The sequence below is a fragment of the Condylura cristata genome, unplaced genomic scaffold (genome assembly GCF_000260355.1).
Source record: "Condylura cristata isolate star-nosed mole 26May11 unplaced genomic scaffold, ConCri1.0 scaffold00003, whole genome shotgun sequence".
NCBI classification, from domain to species: domain Eukaryota; kingdom Metazoa; phylum Chordata; class Mammalia; order Eulipotyphla; family Talpidae; genus Condylura; species Condylura cristata.
The window spans coordinates 3,471,205-3,480,144 of NW_004567104.1; the positions used below are offsets into that span (position 1 = coordinate 3,471,205).

Sequence of the window (8,940 nt, forward strand, 5' to 3'; positions counted from 1 at the left end):
TCTCTCTCTCTCTCTCTCTCTCTCTCTCTCTCTCTCTCTCTCAAGCCAAATATTCCTCAGAAATATTTTGGGGGAAGGGATTATAAGAAGTAGTGAGGGTAGGCATGATTGAGGGGAGATGTTGCAGTGAAGAGAGGCCACCAGATGATGGTTCCTAGGAACCCTTTAAGAATATAGACAGTTCCACAGTCCTACTTACTGGAAAGAAATGCAGCTTAGTGGGGAAACGAGAAAAACAAGCATGTAGCAAGGAGGTCTAGTTAGTTGGAACTGTGAGTCCTCAGAACACACTAACCCCCACTGCATTCCCCCTCCACACCAATCCTGTCAAAAACTCATATGAAAGAGAGGGGTTTTCTTAGCTAAATAACTTAGCTGAACCAAGATTACTGTAAGGTTCAAAGTTGCCGGTAGCAAGGGTTTCCCTTTAAGTGTTTATAAAAAATCGTCCTTATGGTGTTCTTACATATATACACATAGCTCAACAAAATGTTCCTCAAAAGTCAGTCTTAGGCTGTTTACATTATAATTTGCATTAAAAATGACAGCACAAGTGTTTGCTTTTCCACAGTAGGTAATGTTGGAAACTGAGATCAGAGACTAAGCAGGGGGGCTGGGTTCTCTAACTCCCTACATCTTAAATATTCCAGACCCACCCTATTTCTCAGATAGGTCTCACCAGAAAAGAAAACCGATACCAAACAGCCTGAACCAAAACCCTGAGCAATCCCAGCCTTCACGAGCTGCCCAAAACACCCAACCTCACCCGCCAACTTCCCCAACACAGACCTCGGTACCCAACGTGCAGAAGCGTTACTGTTTCACGGATCTTATCGCAACCGGTGATGAGATGTTACCCGTGGGTATCTGGGAGGCTTCCCTGAGCTTCCAGGTGGTAAATGGCCCTCTGAGTAATCATACATCGTTCTCATTTGAACTGTAACCCTCTACATTTTTGGCTTGATCCAGGTCCTAAATATTACTTCACTCCTTTCTTTTTTCTCTGTAGAATGTGTCTAAGCTATAGAAAGAGCTTCAAAAGTTAGGGGGTGAAGGGCCCAGAAGCCCGGATTTAGTCCGCGATCCGCGTCCCGCTGGGAGCGTCGAACACCATTTGTTTGTCCACGGGGAGGACAAAAAGCCCTTTCTCCCCACTGTGCCCTCTCCCGTCTCCCCCTCCCCTTTGCCCGACCTCCCAGCCTACAGATCTCTTGTTATCTAAGATTAAATATTCCAATATGGAAGCAAAACGATCTCCCCTAGAACAAATAATTAAAATGCTGCATCATTCATTTTCTGAAGAGCTCTGAGCCTTCCACGGATCCTTTTCTAATCTGTTGTCTCCAGGCGAAAGGCACAATGGGTTTGTTTAGAAAACGAAAATGATTTAAAGCTCAAGCCTTTTTTCCTTCCATCTTTTACAACAGGAGGGAGCGGACCATTGGGGGAGGGGCCCTTCGCTCAGCCACCTGGCCTATTTGTTGGAGTTACTTACGATTTCCTCCACCAGAAAAGGGGTCTGAGGGTCTATTAGTCTACAAAGCCACTCCTTCCACCATCGTCCTTACAGTTAATAATTCAGTTCCAAACGCAGCAACCCCCTAGCACCTGTGAGCGTTCAGAAGACGCGGTCAAACTATATCCTTAACATTGCACCTCTTACAAGCGAGAAATACTGGTTTCAATTTGCCAAAGTAGAAAAGGATGGCGGCGAATACCTATGGTGCAGAGTGATCACGATCTCCGAGGTTTGCTCCGAGGGGCTTCCCAACAGGATGTGCAAACTCTCTGGGAGGCTGAATTGTATCCATTGTGTCGTAAGCCTGCATTTTTCTCCTGCTCCAGCCACCAACTTTCAGAAAGGCCACCAAATCTCGCCTGTAATCCTTTTAAGTGTTTCCCACCTTTGAGACTTGCAGAGAAATGGTCGCCGCATACCAATGGGAGAGCCCGGCGCTCACCTAGCGCGGCAATGCCAGTGACAGGGAGCTCACTACCACAGATCCATATGCCCCGGATGGCAAGCAGGCAGCGTGAGAGTCCCGGGACTTGGTTCTTTGATTTAAAATCTCTGTGCTTTCAATTCAGAGGCAAGCTTCGAGGTCCCCGAGAACCCTGACTGGGTCCCTTTTTTTTTTTTTTTTTTGCTCCTTCTAGCTTTCAATAAGGTTGTCACAGCTCAATCCCTGCCAGAGGCCTCCTGGATCCTAGGAAGATGGGACTAGCCCTTGCTCCTCTGGTGTCTCCGTTCTTGACCCTTTGGCTAGATGGGGGTGGATGGTGTGTAGATAAGATAATAGGGTGGGGAGGGGCGGCAAAGAGACAGGAAGGGGGCGACTAGAACCCAGATTCCAGCATTGGCCAGAGGAAAGGGGGGGGGCGCGGGGGAGGAAGAAGAGAGGGAGAGAGGGAGAAAGGGTGGGGGGGGTGGAGAGAGAAAGAGAGAGACCTCAGTATGGCTGTACACACCAAATTCGACTTGGATTTGGAGATATCAGGCAAAGCACGAAGGGGAAGCGATCCTGTTGGCAAAGAGTGAGCCCCCGACAGCTCATCATTCAAGCACCCTCACTTCTCAAGCGGGGTGGAGGGGTGCAGGAAAGGGGCAAGAGGAAGGAACGTTCAGGCCAAGGAGACGCTCGGGGCGGCAGCATCTTTTAAGTCTGACCTGCTTTAAAAGTGTCACTTTAATGGCCTAGGAAATAACCAAAATCGGATTACAGGTTACTTACCAACGTCTGCACCTAAACTGGGAGCGCCGGTTGGGTACTAGGAGGTAATATACGAAACGCCAGGCAGGAATCTGAATGTAAATCCATCAGCTGCCCCAAAATCGTGCAGGGAGGGAGCGGCGCTCTGGAGCCCCCAGATCAGCCCATCGCCCGAGTCTCCGCCAGCTTGTCCCCCCGCACCCCCCGCCCCTCCTCCGCGCCAACTGTGTAAATCAGCCGCTGCAGTCCTCTCGCCGCGCATCGCAGGCAAATCCCTGCTTAGGAAGCAAAGAAGCAAGTGATCTCTCTCTCTCTCTCTCTCTCTCTCTCTCTCTCTCTCTCTCTCTCTTATCGGTCACAATCTGGCAGCTTGTCAAAGAGAAGCCCTGTAAAATTAAGTGACAGGAAATCAGCATTTTGTATCTGAGGATTGATTTTAACTTTTATGTCGAATGTGAGAAGGCTGTTTGGAAAATTACAGCCCAGGCCCTAGGGGTGGGGGTCGGGATTATCACATTTAGAGCATCTGAGCTGTATTGGTGGGCGGAATCGCTAAACACCTCCTCGAAGCTGTTTCCAAGTGACTTGCAGTTGTCCCCCATCTTCATGATGCATAGGTGACGATTTGAAAGTACACATATTTCTTCATCTATTTACACTTGGGAAGGAGAGAATAAAACTGGAAATGAGAGATGTGCTTTTTTAAATTTTTGGTGGGGGGAGCATTTTCTGGAGGGATGTTGGATGCCTTTTCGTGGCAAATTAAATAAGGACACTTGAACAATTATTGCACCTCCATGAAAGTATTATTACAACATTATATACTCACTGGAGGCTACCATTACCCCTACTGCAGTCATACTAATGCAGTCATTTAAAACACAATTCAATCTGCAGTGTAAACCAACGCAGTTCTTTCTAATAGATCCCTTTCATCAACCACTGTGTCAAAGGGAAGACAGTCTTCCACTAACTCCCAAACTGAACAGGAGGTAGTCTAGGGAACTCTGTATCTGTTACCATCCCTTCCTGAAATGAATGCTATAAATTGTCCAAGACAAGCTGAAATGTGTAGTTATTATAATTGCAAATGCAATTTGAATTTTACCCTATTTTCAAAAGCTTTCAAAGGAATTCTAACTCAATGCTTACTAAGAAACAATACTCTTAATTTATATATTAAACCTTTGAGATATTGGCCTCATTATGTTATTTCAGCCTTTACTTGACTTTCCATGCAGCATGGTATAGTATTGTTACTGTATATATGTATATATACACACGTGTGTGTATGCATGTATAATGTCCCAAGTCTAATATTCATATAATCTGCATTAAAATAAAAGGAAACAATGTATCATAATGAAGTCAGAGGTGTGTGGAAATTGGGGAATATATGTGTGTGTGTGTGATCCACATACACACACACATATATATGTGTCTGTCTGTATGTATAGATAGATAGATAGATGGATAGATGTGTGTATGCCCAAATTCAATATGGCAACTATGTTGGTTATATATAAAGTGTGAATTTACATTGTTCCTTTAAAAAAACATGTTTCAATTTGTCCCTTCAAAATATTGTTTTTAAAGATTATTTACAAGGACCCTGGAAGGGATGGAAACATTATGATGTCAAAATCTACTTTTTTACTACTCAACTGTCATTTGAGATCTAATGGTATGAATTCCAAACCTTTCCTCAGTATTTTCTAAATAAATTATGTAAATTTTACCGATGTGAAGACATGAAAATGAAAACAACATTTGTTTTGGGTTTTTCACTCAGGAGATCTCCAAATTGAGTTTTAAAGATCTGTCCCTGGATAGGTTGTGAAAAAGATCCATACCTACAACAAATCAATCTGATGTAGGAGAAACCAATCTACATTAGAAGACTGATGAGTCACAAAGATGTTTTGTCTTTTTCAGGTGGTTGCTCATTTAGAGAAGAATAATTCCTGAGTATACTATGTTCTATATGTGCAAGTGTGAACTCACACACATGTACCTGCTTTGGGGCTGGAGGGAATGAGAGTAAGCCAGAAAGAAACAGGCAGTGTCTTTGCTAAAATATCTGTTTGTTTGTTTTTTTTAACTACCCAGGACTGCTTTTATTTTATTTTCAAGGCCATGTGATAATGAAAAATTCTGAATATATAATACACTCACTCTGAGAAGATGTTGGTCTGGACTGATGGAAATGGGGAGCTACAGAAGACTGATAGCTAGAATAGGTTGTTAGTATTAGCAGTCTGATTAAGTGCTTATAAGTGCCTGCTCCACAAGTATATGTTTATATATTTATTCATATGGAACATGATGTGCAACATGAAGATGAACTGTCATGAAAACTTATCTACTGATGACACACATTAGATAAAAGGAAAACATTATTAGAACAGAATTTTGAGTTCAATAAAAAATCAAATAAGTTTAAATTGCTAATTGACATATTTTAATTACAAAGACATTATAATATTTCAGTTTATGTTTAATAGACTTGCTGTTTTCCAGAGAGCAACATACAAAATGAATGCATATCATTATTTTTTTTTTTTTTAAATATCCACATTTTCCTTGTCTGGATTATATTTTACTCATCCTGATTAAAATAAAATTAATTGATAAAGATTTTAAAATATGTAATACTAATTTAAGTGGTGTTAGAGAGCTATGTGCTGTCACCCAATGATGTTCCAAATGCTATAGCAATTAGTGATTTGTATAGCTTATCTAAGTTATCTATACATTGAAGTCATCACTTGTTAACTATTGCACATTCATGAAGCATACTTCTACTTCTAATTCATCTATTCCAGATATTTCCAGTTAACAAACCACATGGTTGATACTTGTCAAAAAGCTAATCACAATCTCATTTGATTCACTTTTGATAGTACTGTTGAAATTATTAAAAAATATAGTTACACATATACTTTTATAAATAGTAGTTTTATCTGCAAAAATCTTAAGTGAAGGTACTTCCTGGCAGCACAATGGGTTAAAGCTCAGCACTGCAAGCTAACACAGCCCTGGCCAGGGAGGTGACCCACATCGCACAGTAGACCTCTCCTATCTTGTCTGTTGCTCCCTTCAGCAGTGTACTTTGTTGATTTGCATGCCCTATTCCCCACTCTGTCTCTGGTGAATCTTCAAAACTCCCCTGCACCACTTCCCTGTCCCCCAGTTCTCTATACATACATACATACATAAATCTTAAAACAAACAAACAAAAGAAAAACTTAAGTAATAAACAGCTAATTAAACACTAGACATTTAGCATTTTTTTTAAGATTTATTTATTCATACAGAACTGGGGTACAGGCCAGAGATGCAGAGGGTGAGAGGATTCACCAGAGACAGAGTGGGGAGCAGAACAGGCAGATAGACAAAATACACTGCTGAGGGGAGCAGCGGGCAGGTCAGGAGAGGTCTGCCATGCCATGTGGATCTCCTCTGGGGCAAGCAGGGATCGATCTCATGCGGAAGTGGCTTAAGCTTCTTAGTGCTGTGCTTTAACCCGCTGCACCACCAGGGAGGGCCAGCAAAACTGTTTAAGCTTCTACAAATGAAACTTCATTATTTTGAAGTAAACATGAGTTAAGATTCCAAAGTTTAATTAAATTATTTTTATCAGAGATAAACTATTCAATATAAAGAAAGCTTCAAATTTTATTTGTAGAGTGAAATAAACAGAATCAATTAATATCTCCTTTATAAGAGTTTATTAGAATTAATAGAATTCAGTTGTGCAGATTAATACAATTAGAGGGAGAGAAAGTATTAAAAGATCAAGATAAGGGAAATAGCAAATCAAATATGTTTGGTGAAGTGAATTAAATAGTCAAGTAATATATCACACATTGAAGAGTAGGTGTCACATTTAATGGAAATAAATAAATATAAGTAAAACATCAACTAGATTTAAAACGTGTGTGTGTGTGTGTGTGTGTATAGATAGATAGATAGATAAATGAGTAATGCAAAATGAGATTCTTAGACTTGAGAGACTTGAAAGCTTATATAGTTTCACCATTTATGTGATATTCAAGCTTCCAGTTCACAATAACATGCCATGCTTTGGTCCAAAATATTCTTTAATATTGCCTATGATATAGAGTTTGGTATATTTTGGGGGAATCCATTTTATTTTTGGACAAATCTAACTGACAGAAAATTATTTATGCAAGCTGAAAAAAAAAGTGCTTGACTTTAATGTCTTAGTTTTAAACATTAATAATTTGTAAAACACTAAAAAGCAGTGAAATTCCTGCTTCTTTGAATTAGATTTATATTCAAACAGGAAAAACTCATCTGCAAAGTAAAATGCATAACATATCTTCAAGAAATGTTTAGGACTAGCAAGGAGTCATTTCAATCAAGAATTTTAACTTCATCATTGAGATTGTCATGAAACTATAGAATTTGTTTTAATCACTAATGTGACAAAATGTTTAAAGATATCATAGTGTTTGAAATTTATTTCTTAAATTTTCAAAATACTTTAACTAGTTTTGATAGATATCCTTGTGGAAACATATACACTGTTCTATAGGTGTTATCTTAATCTAGCTATAGTTCACAATTTTACTATAATCTTAATTTAAAACCATCCAAATCAATAAATATTGTTTTAAAATGTTCTACAACATCATAAAGGAATAGTATTCATATTGGCTAAAGGTGCCAGGGATCTTAAAGGACACATGTAGACGTTTATAAGGCAAATCAAATCTCCCCTGGTATTTGAATTCTTGAAATCTACTTGGGAGGATCAATATGAAATGAAATATTTTGGAATGGGGTTGATTTCAGTGTAATGTCTGATTTTAAACTCATTTTCTGTCGACATGGGGCAGATAAAAGTCTTTAATATGATAATGTGCTGGACTTGACAGATAATGGAAATCTTATATACAATGTAAGGATTGAACAAGAATGTTCTGAAACACAAAATATATATCTAAATGTCAGTAATTCCTAAAATGACATAAATTCTAAAAGAAAAGTTCCATTTGACAGTCTCCCATATATAATTTTGTTTCATGAGTTAGGCTTAAAGCTTCTGTTAGCTTTTTGTTCTGTCTAAAGAACTTCTATCCCACTTCTATGCGGTTAAATTAATTATGTCTAGTGCTTTCCATATCCTTTCCTTTTTTTTGAGTATTGGAATTGGTGTTTTGTATTTTTTTCCATATGTGATTATTTATTTTTTAAAGATTTATTTCATATATTTATGCATATAAGAGCTGGGGTATAGGACAGAGGTAGAGGTATAGGGGGTGAGATAATTCAAAAGTGAGTGAGGAACAGAACAGTCAGATATACTGAAATACGCTGCTGAGGGGAGCATAAGTGAGGCAAGAGAAACCTGCTGTGCCATGTGGGTCAGCTTCCTGGCCTGGGATCAAGGTATGCTGCAGTGACTGTTGATAGCTTTATAGTACTAAAACTTAAAATCCTGTGTCATCAGTAAAGTGCCATATTTGATCATTCAAAGATAAATATGTGATTCAATTTTTTTATCAGATCCAACAAAATATTCTACTGTTATAGAATAATGATCCAAATTCTACTTCCTTTAATGGTAGTGCTTTTAGTAATTTGATGTGTTGGGATGATGTTTCTTACAAATGTTATTTGCAGTAAATTTTTATAACAACATAAACAAAAATAATAAAAATAAACTAATAGATGTAATATAGCTGGGATATCACTGTTTTTTACAGGAAGGCAATCTGTCAAATAATATGGAACTATGATGGCATAAATGTACTTCCTTCAAAACAAATAACATCAAATAACTCCTACAGAGCTCCATTAAATATATAAATATACTATAAAGAACACTTACATTCCAGAATACATTCCAGTGTTGCATTGCTAATATCTTCAAAGACTACTCTCACCTAAAACTATTTTTTTAAGATTTATTTATTTATTTATGAAGAACTGGGGTACAGGCCAGAGGTGCAGGGGTGATGAGAAGATCACAAAAGACAGAGCAGGGATCAGAACAGACTGACTGACAAATACACTGCTGAGGGGAATAGCTGGCGAGAGAGGGGAGGTCTAGGGAGCCATGTGGTTCACCTCCGGGGTGGGGATCAAACTTATACTGAAGTGTTTTTAGTTTCTTAGTGCTGTGCTTTAACCTGCTGTGCCACCAGGGAGGGCCAAAAACTAATTTTTTTAAATTTTAATTAAAGATTTTTTATGGGAA

General features: G+C 38.9%; 1 protein-coding gene across 2 annotated transcripts in view; it reads right to left on the minus strand.

Moving 5' to 3' along the window:
* The window catches only part of SLITRK3 (SLIT and NTRK-like family, member 3), an 8,801-nt gene extending 5,881 nt beyond the window's left edge, over positions 1-2,920 (minus strand). Inside the window, exons 1-2 of one of the 2 annotated variants that reach the window (XM_004674931.2) lie at positions 2,733-2,920; positions 1,719-2,337 (exon numbers count right to left, since the gene is read on the minus strand). The gene's annotated coding sequence lies outside the window, so the exon portion shown is untranslated. The remainder of the gene's footprint in view (positions 1-1,718; positions 2,338-2,732) is intronic. The other variant, XM_004674930.2, reaches the window with a different exon arrangement.
* Between the last annotated feature and the right edge of the window lie 6,020 nt (positions 2,921-8,940).